We start from the raw sequence: 14,998 nt of genomic DNA, 5'->3' as shown, positions 1-14,998 counted from the left end.
GGGCAATCAGAAATATTCCAGAAATGTCCCAGAAGTGACCAGAAGGTGAGCGTTACCTCCTTAACTGTTTGTCACTTGCATTTTTCCCCTACACTTTTTCATATTCCCATATGTAAACCTTAAACTCACCATGTTCACCTATGCCCTCACAGTTTTTGCTCCACTCCTCCTCACTCTCCTTCGCTATCCCCCAACGCCAGCACTCGCCAAACAAATATTCATCTCCCCTTCCCTTTTACCTCCCCACCTGTCCTCATCTGCTGACCTGCTCCTAAATCTCAGGTCTCTCTTAATAACATGCAGATCATGCCGTCCACTCTCCTTCTCCCACCTGCTCTCTCTTTCTCTACTTCTCCTCACTGCTGGTGACATATCTCCCAATCCTGGACCTCCCCAGATGGGACACTCCTCTCTACCACCCCCCTATCGCTCCACCCTTACTAGTAACTACCGCAACCTCTCCAATATAAAGCCCATCCCCCTCTCACCCACTCCACCGCCCACTCTCTCTGGAGCGCTGTGGAATGCCCGTTCGGTCTGTAACAAACTACACATCATTCACGACCTCTTTACCTCTAGCAACCTATCCTTTCTGGGCATCACTGAAACATGGCTGACACCATCCAACACTGCCTCCCCTGCTGCGCTGTGCTACGGTGGCCTTCACTTCTCCCATACTCCTCGCCCTGGCAATAGACAAGGTGGAGGAGTGGGCCTCCTTCTTTCTAACAACTGCAGCTTTAATCCAATCCCACCCTTACCCTCCCTTGTCCTGCCTTCCTTTGAAGTGCACTCTGTCCGCATCTATTCTCCTTCCAACCTCCAAGTGGCCATCATATACAGACCCCCAGGCCCTACCACTTCCTTTATCGACCAGTTCTCTGCCTGGCTTCTACACTTTCTCTCTGCTGACATTCCCACTATCATCATGGGTGACTTCAACATCCCCACTGACACCCGCCAGTCAGCAGCCTCCAAACTACTCTCCCTTGCTTCATCTTTTGGTCTATCTCAGTGGTCCACCTCTGCCACCCATAAAGATGGACACACATTAGACCTTATCTTCACCCGTCTCTGCTCTCTATCTAACCTCACTACCTCCCCTCTCCCCTTATCTGACCACCATCTATTGACCTTCTCTGCCCTGTCCTCCTCACCTGCCCCTCCTGTCCAGCACGTATCACACCCTCGCAGAAACCTCGCACACGTCAACATACACACCCTTTCTGACTCTATCCTACCACTGTCCTCCATATCTTCAGTGCACAACACAAACAGTGCCACCACTTTCTACAACGCCACTCTCACATCAGCTATTGATTCAGTTGCTCCTCTTGTGCATGGCAGAGTGAGACAAATCAATAGACAACCCTGGCACAACAGCCTCACTAAAAAACTGCGGCAAGTGTCTAGGGCTGCAGAGCGGTGCTGGAAGAAAACACACTCCCAGGAAGACTTCACCACATTCAAAAATGCAATTCACACATTTCGCTTGGCCCTTACCTCGGCTAAACAGGAATACTTCAGAAACCTCATATCCTCTTTAACACACAACCCCAAACAGCTATTCAATACTTTCAACTCCCTCCTTCGCCCACCACTGCCCCCTCCAACCTCCCTCATTTCCGCAGAAGAATTTGCCACATATTTCAAAGAAAAGATCGACCAAACCAGACAAGTCTTTTCTGCTGAACCACCACAACCCCTTCATATAACAGACCACTGCTCCTCCCCCATAAACTTCCTCTCCATTATCACCGAAGAAGAGCTTGCACATCTTCTCTCAAAAGCGCACCTCACCACCTGCGCACGTGATCCCATCCCAACCCACCTCCTCCCCAACCTCACCACTATCCTAATTCCAGCCTTAACCCATCTCTTCAACCTATCTTTAACAACTGGTACCTTCCCTTCTGCCTTTAAACATGCAACAGTCACACCCATCCTAAAGAAACCTTCCCTCGACCCAACTTCTGCTGCCAGCTATCGCCCCATATCGCTACTCCCATTCGCCTCAAAACTCCTGGAACAGCACGTCCATGCTGAAATTTCCTCCCACCTTTCCTCTAACTCTCACTTTGACAACCTACAGTCCGGCTTCCGTCCACATCATTCCACTGAAACTGCCCTGACAAAAATCACAAATGACTTACTTACTGCCAAAGCTAACAACCACTTCTCTATACTCCTACTTCTAGACCTATCCTCAGCTTTTGACACTGTTGACCACTCCCTCCTACTACAGATCCTCTCTTCCCTTGGTGTCAGAGACCTCGTCCTCTCTTGGATCTCTTCATACCTCTCCAACCGCACTTTTAGTGTCTCCCACTCCCACACAACCTCTTCATCCCGTCCTCTCTCTGTTGGTGTCCCTCAAGGCTCTGTCCTGGGACCATTACTTTTTTCTATCTATACATTTGGCCTGGGACAACTCATAAAGTCCCATGGCTTCCAGTACCACCTATATGCCGATGACACTCAGATCTACCTCTCTGGTCCAGATGTCACTTCTCTGCTGTCCAGAATCCCAGAGTGCCTATCGGCTATATCTTCCTTCTTCTCCTCTCGCTTCCTAAAGCTCAATGTGGCCAAAACTGAGCTGATCATCTTTCCTCCATCTCACCTACACTCTCTACATGATCTATCTATTACAATAAATAGCATCACGCTCTCCCCAGCACCCAAAGTTCGGTGCCTCGGAGTGACCTTTGACTCTGCCTTGTCCTTCATACCACACATTCAATCCCTCACCACCTCCTGTCGTCTTCAACTCAAAAATATTTCCAGAATCCGCCCCTTCATCAATTCTCAATCTACAAAAATGCTAGTGCATGCTCTCATAATCTCCCGCCTCGACTACTGCAACATCCTCCTATGTGGTCTCCCTGCTAACACGCTCGCCCCTCTCCAGTCCATCCTTAATGCTGCTGCCCGACTGATCCACCTCTCGCCTCACTACCACCCCGCTTCTCCTCTCTGCATGTCCCTTCACTGGCTCCCAATCTTCCATCGTATCCAATTCAAACTACTAATACTGACTTACAAAGCCATCCACAAATTGTCTCCTCCATATATCTCTGAACTAATCTCTCGCTACACTCCAAAACGTAATCTCCGGTCCTCCCAAGATCTCCTTCTATCCTCCTCTCTCATTCGCTCCTCATGCAACCGTCTCCAAGACTTCTCCCGAACATCCCCAGTCTTCTGGAACTCACTGCCTCAACACGTCAGATTATCTACTACACTTGCAAACTTCAAACGGAACCTAAAGACTCATCTGTTCAGAAATGCCTATAACCTTGAATGACCTCACTGCCCCACCACCGTGCGGAGCTGCCGCCCCACCACCGTGCGGAGCTGCCGCCCCACCACCGTGCGGAGCTGCCGCCCCACCACCGTGCGGAGCTGCCGCCCCACCACCGTGCGGAGCTGCCGCCCCACCACCGTGCGGAGCTGCCGCCCCACCACCGTGAGGAGCTGCCGCCCCACCACCGTGCGGAGCTGCCGCCCCACCTACACCCCACCTACTGTCTCCTCCCCATAATCCTATAGAATGTAAGCCCGCAAGGGCAGGGCCCTCTTCCCTCTGTACTAGTCTGTCTACTGTAACTTGTATATGTATTTTGTATGTAACCCCCTTCTCATGTACAGCACCATGGAATCAATGGTGCTCTATAAATAAATAATAATAATAATAATAAGAAATGACACAGGCAGAAAGTAATGAACATATGAAGAAATAGAGGTGCAAAAAGTCATGGAAAGTCCTGACATCAGCTGAAATCTATCAGTAATTAGTAAGCAATCTTGTAACTCAGTGAAAAGTAATATCAGTTGGTTCAAGTGATGGCCTCTAAAAAAGTGTCTTATTACCAAGGTGCCACACAAGAAACAACTCATGATGGGTAAAGCCAGTGAGCTGTTTCAAAACCTTCACAACCGTATTGTCGCAAAACATAATGATGGCATTGGTTACAGAAGAATGTCTAAACTTCTTAAGGTTCCAATGAACACTGTTGAGGCAATAAACTAGAAGTAGAAAGAACATAATTTTACCATAAAACCAGCCACAACCAGATGGTCCCAGCTATAATTCAGACATAGGAGTGAAAAAATTGTCAAAAGAGCTGTCCAAGAACCAACAACCACATGTAGATAACTACAGAGACCTGGAATCAGAAGGAACAAATGTTTCAAAGAAAACAATAATACAGTAATGCACATGCCCTCCATGACCCGTATGCATGCTCACCATGCAAGACTCCATTGCTGATTAAAAAGCAGGTTTAGACACATTTAAAGTTCGCTCAGCATAATTAAAACAAGGAAATACATTAGAGGTTTTACCATACTGGAAAAATCTCACGAACCAGCGCTGAAATATAAGACAACAATAATAATAATAATAAGTTGTCTTATATTTCAGCGCTGGTTCGTGAGATTTTTCCAGTATGGTAAAACCTCTAATGTATTTCCTATAAATTCAATCTGGGCAACTTTTGGGGTGTTTGCCTGTGTAACCAGCTGCAGAACTATAAGTAATTATTGGGTTAAGCGCTTACTATTGTCCTAGGACAACCGCTATTTTAACTCATAATTAAAACAAGCCTGTGAAATACTGAGAGAATATAGACTGGCCAGAAGAGACCAAAATTGAACTGTTTGGAGGCCACAATACACACCATGTTTGGAAGTCAAAAGGCAAATCACCAACAACATTGAAGTGTGGAGGTCGGAACATCATGGTGTGGGGCTGTTTTTCAGCATACGGCACTGGCAAGCTTCAAATAATTAAAGGAAGGATGAATGGACAAATGTACCAAGACATTCCTGATAAAAATCTGCTGCCATCTACCAAGATGATGAAGATGATACAAGGGAGGAGATTTCAGCAAGACACTGAATGGCTGCTAAGCCATTTTGTCAGAATGTTAAAAACATTGCCCAGTTACAAAAAGATTTCAACTTTGTGACTAAAGTGGGCTTTACACGCAACGACATCGCTAATGAGATGTCGTTGCGGTCATGGAATTCGTGACGCACAACCGGCGTCGTTAATGACGTCGTTGCGTGTGAAACGCATGAACAACCGCTAATGATCAAATTTACGCACTATATCGTTGACCGTTGACACGTTGTTCTAATCTAAAATATCGTTGCTGTTGCAGGACACAGGTTGTTCGTCGTTCCTGCGGCAGCACACATCACTACGTGTGACACCGCAGGAACGAGGAAGAACATCGTAATTGCGGCCGCCGGCAATGAGGAAGGAAGGAGATGGGCGGGATGTTACGTCCCGCTCATCTCTGCCCCTCCGCTTCTATTGGGTGGCCACTTAGCGATGCCGCTGTGACGCCGAATGAACCTCCCCCTTAGAAAGGAGGCGGTTCGCCGGCCACAGCGACGTCACTAGGAAGGTAAGTATGTGTGACAGGGACTAACGATGTTGTGCGCCATGGGCAGCGATTTGCCCGTGACGCACAACTGACGGGGGGCGGGTGCTTTCACCAGCAACATCGCTAGGTAAAGTGGCCTTTAGGCTTTGTGCACACTATCAAATTTTCAGTCCGGGTCCTATCAATGAAAAAACTGACATCGAACCAATGTTATACAACGGTACAATGCAGATTACCGTATTTTTCAGACTATAAGATGCACTTTTTTTTTCGACCAAAGTTTGGAGAAAAGTGAGGGGGTGTGTCTTATAGTCTGAATATATGATGATGGTGGAGGAAATGAAGTTCGGGTTGTGCACGCACACAAACACACATGAGAAAGCACACACACACACACACACTACAAATCGCATCCACACTCTCACCATACCCAGCGATATTGCTTGCTTCTCGGCGCGTGTAAGGACCTGCGATGCTCTTCATTGCGTTGAGCTTCCAGGACCTGCAGGATGCTCACATGGCCAGAAGCACATGGTTTCACTGGATGTGGGGAGTGTGCGTGCGATTGTACCAGTATGTGCGATTTCTTGACTGTATGTGAGTGTATGCTATCGGATGTGTGAGTGTATGCTGTCCGATGTGTGTGCGTTCTGATGTGTGTGTTCTGATGTGTGAGTTGACTAGACACAGGGGAGAACAGTGTGCAGCACACACAGGGAGGCATGATGTGGAATCTGATTGTGTGTGTCTGAGTGTGTGTATATGTATGTGTATATGATAATTTGGTGTGTGAGTGTATATCTGATGTGTGAGGTTGTGTTCTGATGTGTGAATTGGCCAGATGCAGGGGAGAATGGCGCGTAGCGCCTGCCAGAGATCACAGCGAGGAATGATGTGGAATCTGATTGTGTGTGTCTGATTGTGTGTGTGTATATGTATATGACTATCTGATGTGTGAGTGTGTGTTCTGATGTATATGTATCGGCCAGATGCATGCAGCATACCTCTATGGAGTACAGGCCAGAGATCACAGGTAGATTTGGGAGCCACACAGACGCCCAGGGCTGGTAATTATGACGATCCTGGGAAGGGGGGTCTGCTTTATGCTTCAAATTTTTTTTTACTATTTTACACTTCTAAAACCTGGGTGCATCTTATAGTCCGAAAAATAAGGTAACAATTTTTTTTAACTAATTAAGAAAATCTTTTCATTTAGCAGCTTCCCCCATAAACCAGATGAGACTCATCCATTCAATCCGATAGGTGCAAGAAAAAAAATTGATTACCACTCTATAATTTCCAATTTTTACGGATACATTACAATTTTGTAGCAATTGTAAACAGTCTTGTAAATTATTAATAGGTGCAGTAAAAAAAATCGGATTGCACACATCTCACTTTTCCAGATGAAAATCAGACCAATTTTATATACGTTCTGTAGACCTTCCCTTACTGTGTTTTCAATTTTTCTAGATAATTCTCTATGTTCATAGTGATATTTGTTTTTTGAACTGTACAGTGTAAAGGCATAAGAGAAAGCCACAAAACATCATCCCGCTTCCCTAAAAGCAAGATTCCGTCTCTCATCTGTCTAGGCCAAAAACTAAAAAAAGAAAAACAAATATGGTTGCAAAAAAATTATTTCGACTGAGGCTTAAATTAGCCTGATTGTTAAGTAGTTAAAGGGGTTGTTTAAATTATGCCATCAATTTCTTAAGGTGGCTTTACACGCTACGAGATTGCTACAGCGATCTCGTTGGGGTCACGGATTTTGTGACGCACATCCGGCCGCTGTAGCAATCTCGTTGTGTGTGTCTCCTAGGAGCGATTTTGGATCGTTACAAAAACGTCCAAAATCTCTCCTCGTTGACATGGGGGTCACTTCTGAAATATTGCTGCTGCAGCGTGTACGATGTTGTTCATCATTCCTGCGGCAGCACGCATTACTCCGTGTGACGCCGCAGGAATGAGGAACCTCACCTTACCTGCCATCGCCCGCAATGCGGAAGGAAGGAGGTGGGCGGGATGTTCCGGCCACTCATCTCCGCCCCTCTGCTTTGATTGGGCGGCCGCTTAGTGAAGTCTCTGCGACGCCTCACGGACTGCCCCCTTAGAAAGGAGGCGGTTCGCCGGTCACAGCGACGTCGCTATGCAGGTAAGTATGTGTGACGGGTCCGGGCGATGTTGTGTGCCACGGGCAGCGATTTGCCCGTGTCGCACAACCGATGGTGGCGAGTACCGATATCGCAGCGTGTAAAGTGGCCTTTACTGATGATTACTCAGTTTGTAAAATGGTGATTTTTTTTTTGACCAATATATTTTAAAAAGGTATCCTACAATAAAGGCAATTAGAATAGTAAGTACAATTAATAAATAAACATTATTATATAAACTTGATGGTTTCACCCTGTATGATGGCACAGAGCTTGCTGGTTACAGAATAGTTTGGCAGTACAAAGCCTGGTGATTAAACTTCAAAGAACTTGGAGGTTATACATCAATATTAAAGCACAGAGCTTGGCAGCTACTAATAGAAACAGAAACAGGAATAGTCTCTTAATGTGGTTCACAAAATCTCAAAAAGATGTATCCTTAAAGCAACAGGTACAGCCTGTGGGATCAATATACAGTAAAGTATAGCCAGTGCAGCAAAAGTAGCATCTAGCATGAGACAAGATGAGCATCTTCCCTCAGAACACGATCTGTGGTATAGCTCATGGGGTGACACAATTCTCCCATGCCCACTACTAGCCAGTGACAGTCATGATGTTCTCTGTGGGTGGCAGCTGCACTATTGTCCCATCATTCAAGAGATACCATTCCAGCATCCATTAAGGCTGCTTTACACGCTGCGACATCACTCAAGCGATCTCGTTGGGGTCACGGAATTGGTGACGCACATCCGGCTGCTTTAGCGATATCGTTGCGTGTGACACCTATGAGCGATTTTGAATCATCGCAAAAACGTTCAAAATCACTCATCGGTGACATCCCCCCCCTATTCTCGATTATCATTGCTGCTGCATGTACGATGTAGTTCATCGCTCCTGAGGCAGCACACATCGCTATGTGTGACACCGCAGGAACGAGGAACCTCACCTTACCTACGGCCGCCTGCAATGAGGAAGGAAGGAGGTGGGCGGGATGTTACGTCCCGCTCATCTCCACCCCTCTGCTTCTATTAGGCAGCCGCTTAGTGACGTCGCTGTGACGCCAAACGAACCACCCCCCTAGAAAGGAGGCGGATCGCCGGTCACAGCGATGTCGGTAGGCAGGTAAATAGTGTGACGGGACTGAGCGATGTTGTGCGCCACGTTCAGCGATTTGCCCGTGTCGCACAACTGATAGGGGCGGGTACGCATGCTAGCGATATTGGTACCGATATCGCAGCGTGTAAAGCGGCCTTTTAGAGTAGGTTTCTCAGTGAGTGCAATAATAGGACAGAGTCCTGATTTTCTTATTACAACCTTAAACATGATTAATAAATGCTGAGAGTAGAGCACAGAAAATGAACAATGTTCAAATAAGGTCCCAGCAGTCAGTGTGGGGGCAGGATCAGCACAGCTGAATTTAGCAGTGTCACATTACAAAGTCTTTTATTAGCATTCTTCCTCTCATAGCACTGTCACCTGTGCTGGGGCAGCCTCTACCACACACTGCTTGCCCGAATTTATCTGAGTAATGACACATATCTATTGTGCTCAGGTTAACTTGTACTTGCTCTACAGTGAGAGAAAGTTGTCTTGACATTATATGTCTTGCATTGGAGTGTTCTGGACTAGTCTTATGTAAAATGTAATGACACCTTTCTTAAATCTCATTCAAGAGTGAGTGATTACAAGTAGTGATGAGCGAACCCGAATGGTAAAGTTCGGCGTTCGTTTCCAGACATCTAGTGTCCTTGTTTCAAGCTAGGACTACTCAAGGAAGTCCGTGTGCAAGTTCGGCATTCCGAGGCCAAATATCTTGCTGTTTATTATTATTAAGGGTGGAGGAGCACACAGATATCAGTGAAATGATAGAAAACAGTGCTTAAATGAATTGTAACACACACCTATTCACATTTACTTACTACAATTCTCATCAGAGCGGACACTCAACGGTGCTCTCAATGTTTTAATTTATTTATATTTAAAAAAACAAACATGGCACCCCCCTATTTAGATAACCATCCATTAAATTAAATAATAAATGAAATCAACAGCTGTGAGCTGATATCAGGATGGGAAGGGCTCAATATCCATGCCTCTTCCCTGCCTAATAATATCAGCCCCCAGCTGTCTGCTTTACTTTGGCTGGTTATCAAAAATAGAGGAGACTCCATGTCCTAAATAAGTAAATAATTGAACTATTTTTTATAACCAACCAAAGTATATCAGCCAGCTAGAGGCTGGTGTAATGAGGTTATGAAGGGCCATGATTATTTGGCTCTTCCCAGCCTAAATATACCAGCCCGAAGCCACCCCAGAACTGGTGCATCCATTAAATGTGCCAATTCTGGTGCTTTGCCTGGCTCTTCCTGATTGCCCTGGTGCAATTGCAGTTAGTGTAATAATTTTGGGGTTATAAAAAAGGGGGTCGCCATGCCTATTTTACAGTTATTTTTTATTTAGGACTTGGAGTCCCCACTATTTTTGTTAAACAGCCAAAGTAAAGCAGACAGCTGAGGGCAGGTATTATCTGGCAGGGAAGGGCCATGGATATTTGCTTATTACTAGGGAAATTTTACAGTACTTACTTAGGTTCCCTTTTGACTTATCTGGGGTTTGGGTCTGGATTTGAGTCCGGGTAAATTCCATGTACCCGGACCAAACTTTGGACTAAAGTCTGGCTGAGCGCGGCAAATCCGATCAGCCATGAGTTCTCTCATCCCTAATTAAAAGTTGAGTTCTAAGTTCTGGACAAGTAGATTGGCCTGAAGGCAGCATACAGCGTGATGTTTTGGATGAAGTGATAGGTCCTTTTTAAATGAATGCTGATTGGTTTACAAGTAGATAATCAGCGGTCACTTAACAGTCACGATCGAGTGGTGTAAATACAATCTTATGGTAAAAAATAAGAACCAAACTTTTCCTTCTTGTACTAGTCTTTGTGGATACAGTGAGAAGGTCAAAACCAGTTGCAAAATTTTGAGATAAAACTCCTGAGGGCTAAATAAAAAGGAAGATCAGCGTAGATCCGAAGAGCAGATGATGGTGTTGAATCATCCTGTCTCTTCTTAGTATCAACAGCGGCTTCAGGTCAGAGTCTATCGATACCCATGGGGCTTCTTCTCTCTGATAGCAGCCAAAAACTGACATCATGAATCATGATCATATTTCCTGAATGGGCCATGTTCCAGCTTCCTCAAAATCTTTTTCTGCCTTTCCTAGCATCTTTGTGATTGATGGGGGATTAGTGATGAGTGCACTACTCAATGATCAGTTGCCCAGTAAGCGTAATGAGCATTTTGATGCTCGGGTGCTCGGTACTCATTTATTGAGTATAATGGAAGCCAATGGGGAATTTGAGCAATTTTTCAGATTTTCCCCTTTTGTTGGCTTTCATTATACTCTGTAAGCAAGTACTGAGCACCCAAGCATCAAAATGATCGTTACACTTACTGAGCACCCAACCACTGAGCAGTTCACTCATTTCTAATAGGGATTTGCCATAATTCTGATTGGCTGCAGAGCCGATGCCTGGTTTTGCATTGTTCTCTGGTGGAACTGGTTGTTCCCAGTATTGGGCTCTGTGGGAGGATCTGGTTAATTTGAGCCTCATTCTGGGGCATGGATCTGCTTTATTTTGGAGCTAATTCACCCGGAATGTCCCCAATGATAGCTCCTGTGTTGCAGCAATGGCTACTGGTTCCCGTAAGTGACGTCCTGATCTTGTCCTGCTACCTCGTTCCTAGTGCGCTCTCAGTCTTGTCTCCCCAACTCTGACTTGACTCCTTGACTTCCACATCTTGGCTTGAATCTTAAAGTCGGCTCTGCTCTCTCTTCCCTTGTACCTGATATGTCTTTCTGGCTTTCAGATCTTTGGCTTGTATGCCGACTTCGGCTCCACTCTCTCCACTTCTACCAAACTTCGGCTCTCCCCTTATACTTGACGTATCTTCTTGGCTTTCAGACCTTTGGCTTGTATTCTGACATCAGCTTTGCTTGCCCTCTGTGTAACAGATGTAAAACTCCCAGCTCCTGACCTTTTGCTTGTTTGACTACTCCTCCGGTAGTGTATCTAGCGATACCTAGTGTTGAAGCATCTCAAGATTAAGGTCATCAAAGATGAATGATTTAACAATTAATTTAATATCTAATCATCTCAGACCATTGTCCTGGCTGAAACCAACCCTTCAATGATTTAATGAAGAACTCAGTACAGAGCGCATCACTTTACCTTCACCCCAAATTTTAAACCACTGTTGGATTTCCATCCTTATTTGGTCACTTTATCGGTAAATCGCAACAGAGTCTGTGTTAAACAGAAATCTATAATAGAAACATTTGTAATAGAGGATGTTGCACATATCCAGAAATACAGTAAAACAAGACACTTCCTCTTTTGTCAGATGAAGACAATTCAGTTGTCTTTTTGTTCCCAGGAGCTTGGCACGGCACGTAAGTAATGAATCATTAATTAAACTGCTGCATAAATTCTATAAGTATTTTAATTTTTTTCTCATACTTACTTTATTTGAAACAAATTTGGTTAAGTTTTGACTAAACCATAACATATATCTCAGCCGGGAGTGGTGGACAACCCCTTCTCCTCTGGTCTACTCTACATTCGGCTTTTTCCGCAATTCCCATAAAAAAATGAATGGTCAAATAGATCTCCAGTGATTAATTAGTTATACCTTATACTGTAGATTGAAGAGAGTTTACTATCTTGGAAAAAAACATTTAATTTACAGCCTTTTAAAATTTGTTTTGGCTGGGTGTCTAGTCTTGTACTCAGAAGGTGGAGGCACAGGCTAGAGAAGGATTTTTTTCTTCTGTATTTTATAAACCACCTAATAGTAAAGGAAAATACAAAGACAAAGACTAAATTATTTTTTTCTGTCTTTTATTAAAAACTCAATCTTTTCCTATGGTCACACTAAGTTTTTTACAAACTTATTCTGGCAGAAACTCAACGCTCTACAAGAACTTGAAGTTTCAACTCAGTTTCTGCTCCAAAATCTCAGCAAAAAGACTCAGTGTGCTCTTAAGAGGGCTTTACACGCTACGACATCGCTAATGCGAAGTCGTTGGGGTCATGGAATTTGTGACGCACATCCGGCCGCATTAGCGATGCCGTTGCGTGTGACACCTAAGAGTGATTTTGCAACGTCGCAAAAACGTGCAAAATCGCTCATCGGTGACATGGGGGTCCATTCTCGAATATCTTAGGAGCTGCAGGTGCGAAGTAGTTCGTCGCTCCTGCGGCAGCTCACATTGTTCCCTGTGACACCGCAGAAACGAGGAACCTCACCTTACCTACGGCCGCCGGCCCTAATGCAGAAGGAAGGAGGTGGGCGGGATGTTACGTCCCGCTCATCTCCGCCCCTCCGCTTCTATTGGGTGGCCGCTCAGTGACGTCGCTGTGACGCCGCACGGACCGCCCCCTTAGAAAGGAGGTGGTTCGCTGGTCACAGCGACGTCGCAGGGAAGGTAAGTATGTGTGACGGGTCCGGGCGATGCTGTGCGACACGGGCAGCGATTTGCCCGTGTCACACAACCAATGGGGGCGGGAATGCACGCTAGCGATATCGGTACCAATATCGCAGCGTGTAAAGCGGCCTTTAGTCTTATAGACATGCAGCTGGGAAGAGGACTAGAACTCTGGGATCTTTTAAATAAAAGATAAATGGACAGCAAACATTTAAAATTCTGCTTTAAAACTCAATATTCCGCAAAAACTTTGTTTCAACTCAGATTCTGCCCCAAAACCTCATCAAAACGACTCTATATACGACTATATATATATATATATATATATATATATATATATATATATATATATATATATATATATATATATATAAACTAATCAAAGGTATAAAGTATGAGTGATTTAGGCGCATGTTTAAATCAAATTAAAGGGAATCTGTCACCTGGATTTCACACTCCAAAAACCATTTTAGTGTCTTTAAATATAATTCTTACCTCCTGAACTTTTCCACATTATCTTCATATTATACCCACAAACTTACATGTATTTTATGAGGATTTTATATTATATATCAACGCTAAGTGTTTGTGTAAAGGAAAAATACATGGTTTTCTAAATATTTTAAAAATTTAAATCTGAAAACTGTAACATACATCTGTATTCAGTCCCACTGAGTCAATATTTTGTAGGATCACCTTTAGCTGCAGTTAGTGCTGCAAGTCTTTTGGGGTCTATTTCTCCAGTTTTGCACTTCTTGAGGTGACATGTTTGCCCCTTCTTTGCACATGAGCTCTAGCTCAGTGAGATTGGATGGAAACATCTTGTCACCGGTTCTCAATGGGATTTTCTCCACAGATGCTAGATAGGGTTTAGCTCTGGACATGCTTGACCTTTCCAGCACCTTTACCCTTAGTTTCTTTAGCAAAGCAGTGGTAATTTTGGAGCTGCATTTAGGGTTGCTATCATGTTAGAATATTGTCCTGCAGCACAGATTCTGAAGTGAGGGCATCATGCTCTGCTTCAATATGCCACAGAACATGTTGTCATTCATTCAATGAAGTTAGTCGGAGGCACTCACCGGTTCATCGTTGCGTTATTCAAAAAGACACATACTGGTAAGTGGGGAGAGTGAGGGGAACATGCAGGATGACAGCACTGTTTCGCACCACAGAGGGCGCTTCTACAAGTCCACGGTGGACCTGTATGTGTCTTTTTGAATAAAGCAATGATGAACCGGTGAGAGCCTCCGACTAACTTCATTGAAAGAATTTTGGATCTTTACACTACATGAGAGCACCGCTGGTCTGCTACTATTCCTCTTGTAGTTCAAACTGAAAACAGCGAGCCCATCTGGAAGTCTCGTTTGGATGTCACTGGCTCTTCAAACAATCTGGATTCAGCTGTATTCTTCGCATTTACAATAATCAGTGCCCGTTTTTTCTATTTTTTTCGAGTTGTACATGTTGTCATTCATGGTTCCCTCAATGAACTGTAGCTCCCCACAGCAGGCAGCACTCACGCAGCTGCAAACCATAACACTTCCACCTCTATGCTTCACTGTAGGGAGGACATACTTGTTTTTGTGCTCCTCACCTGGTTGCCGCCCCACACGCTTGATACATCTCTGTGAGTGACTGGGCTGTGGATGGAGTTTCACCTCTCATTACAGCCAAACATCCCTCCTGCTTGCGGCACTCAGCAATGAGGGAGGAAAAGCATGAGATGCTGGGCTGTGATAAGTGGTGAAACTTCACCCACAGCCCACTCACTCACAGAGACTGGGGCCCACCTCGGTGATGTCAGGTCAATTATAAGTTGACCTGACATCACCATATTCCAAAGGTCAAAGAGCCTGGGGGGGGTCATGTGATGGGGATGAGCAGACTGCAATAGTGCCGCTCAGAGACACAATTGACTACACAATGTATTTGAGAAAAGCCTTCTTTATGAGCTTTACATCAATG

At 44.8% G+C, this 14,998-nt stretch overlaps 1 protein-coding gene across 1 annotated transcript in view; it reads left to right on the top strand.

The window, feature by feature from the left end:
* The first annotated feature begins 11,936 nt into the window (after window positions 1-11,936).
* LOC142255717 (B-cell receptor CD22-like) overlaps window positions 11,937-14,998 on the top strand; it is a 47,860-nt gene continuing 44,798 nt past the window's right edge. Inside the window, exon 1 of the mRNA XM_075327173.1 lies at window positions 11,937-11,998. The gene's annotated coding sequence lies outside the window, so the exon portion shown is untranslated. The remainder of the gene's footprint in view (window positions 11,999-14,998) is intronic.

This window comes from Anomaloglossus baeobatrachus, chromosome 11, assembly GCF_048569485.1.
Source record: "Anomaloglossus baeobatrachus isolate aAnoBae1 chromosome 11, aAnoBae1.hap1, whole genome shotgun sequence".
Classification (NCBI taxonomy): domain Eukaryota; kingdom Metazoa; phylum Chordata; class Amphibia; order Anura; family Aromobatidae; genus Anomaloglossus; species Anomaloglossus baeobatrachus.
The sequence above is the reverse complement of the archived record's forward strand: the minus strand, read 5'-3'. Positions and strand labels throughout refer to the sequence as shown.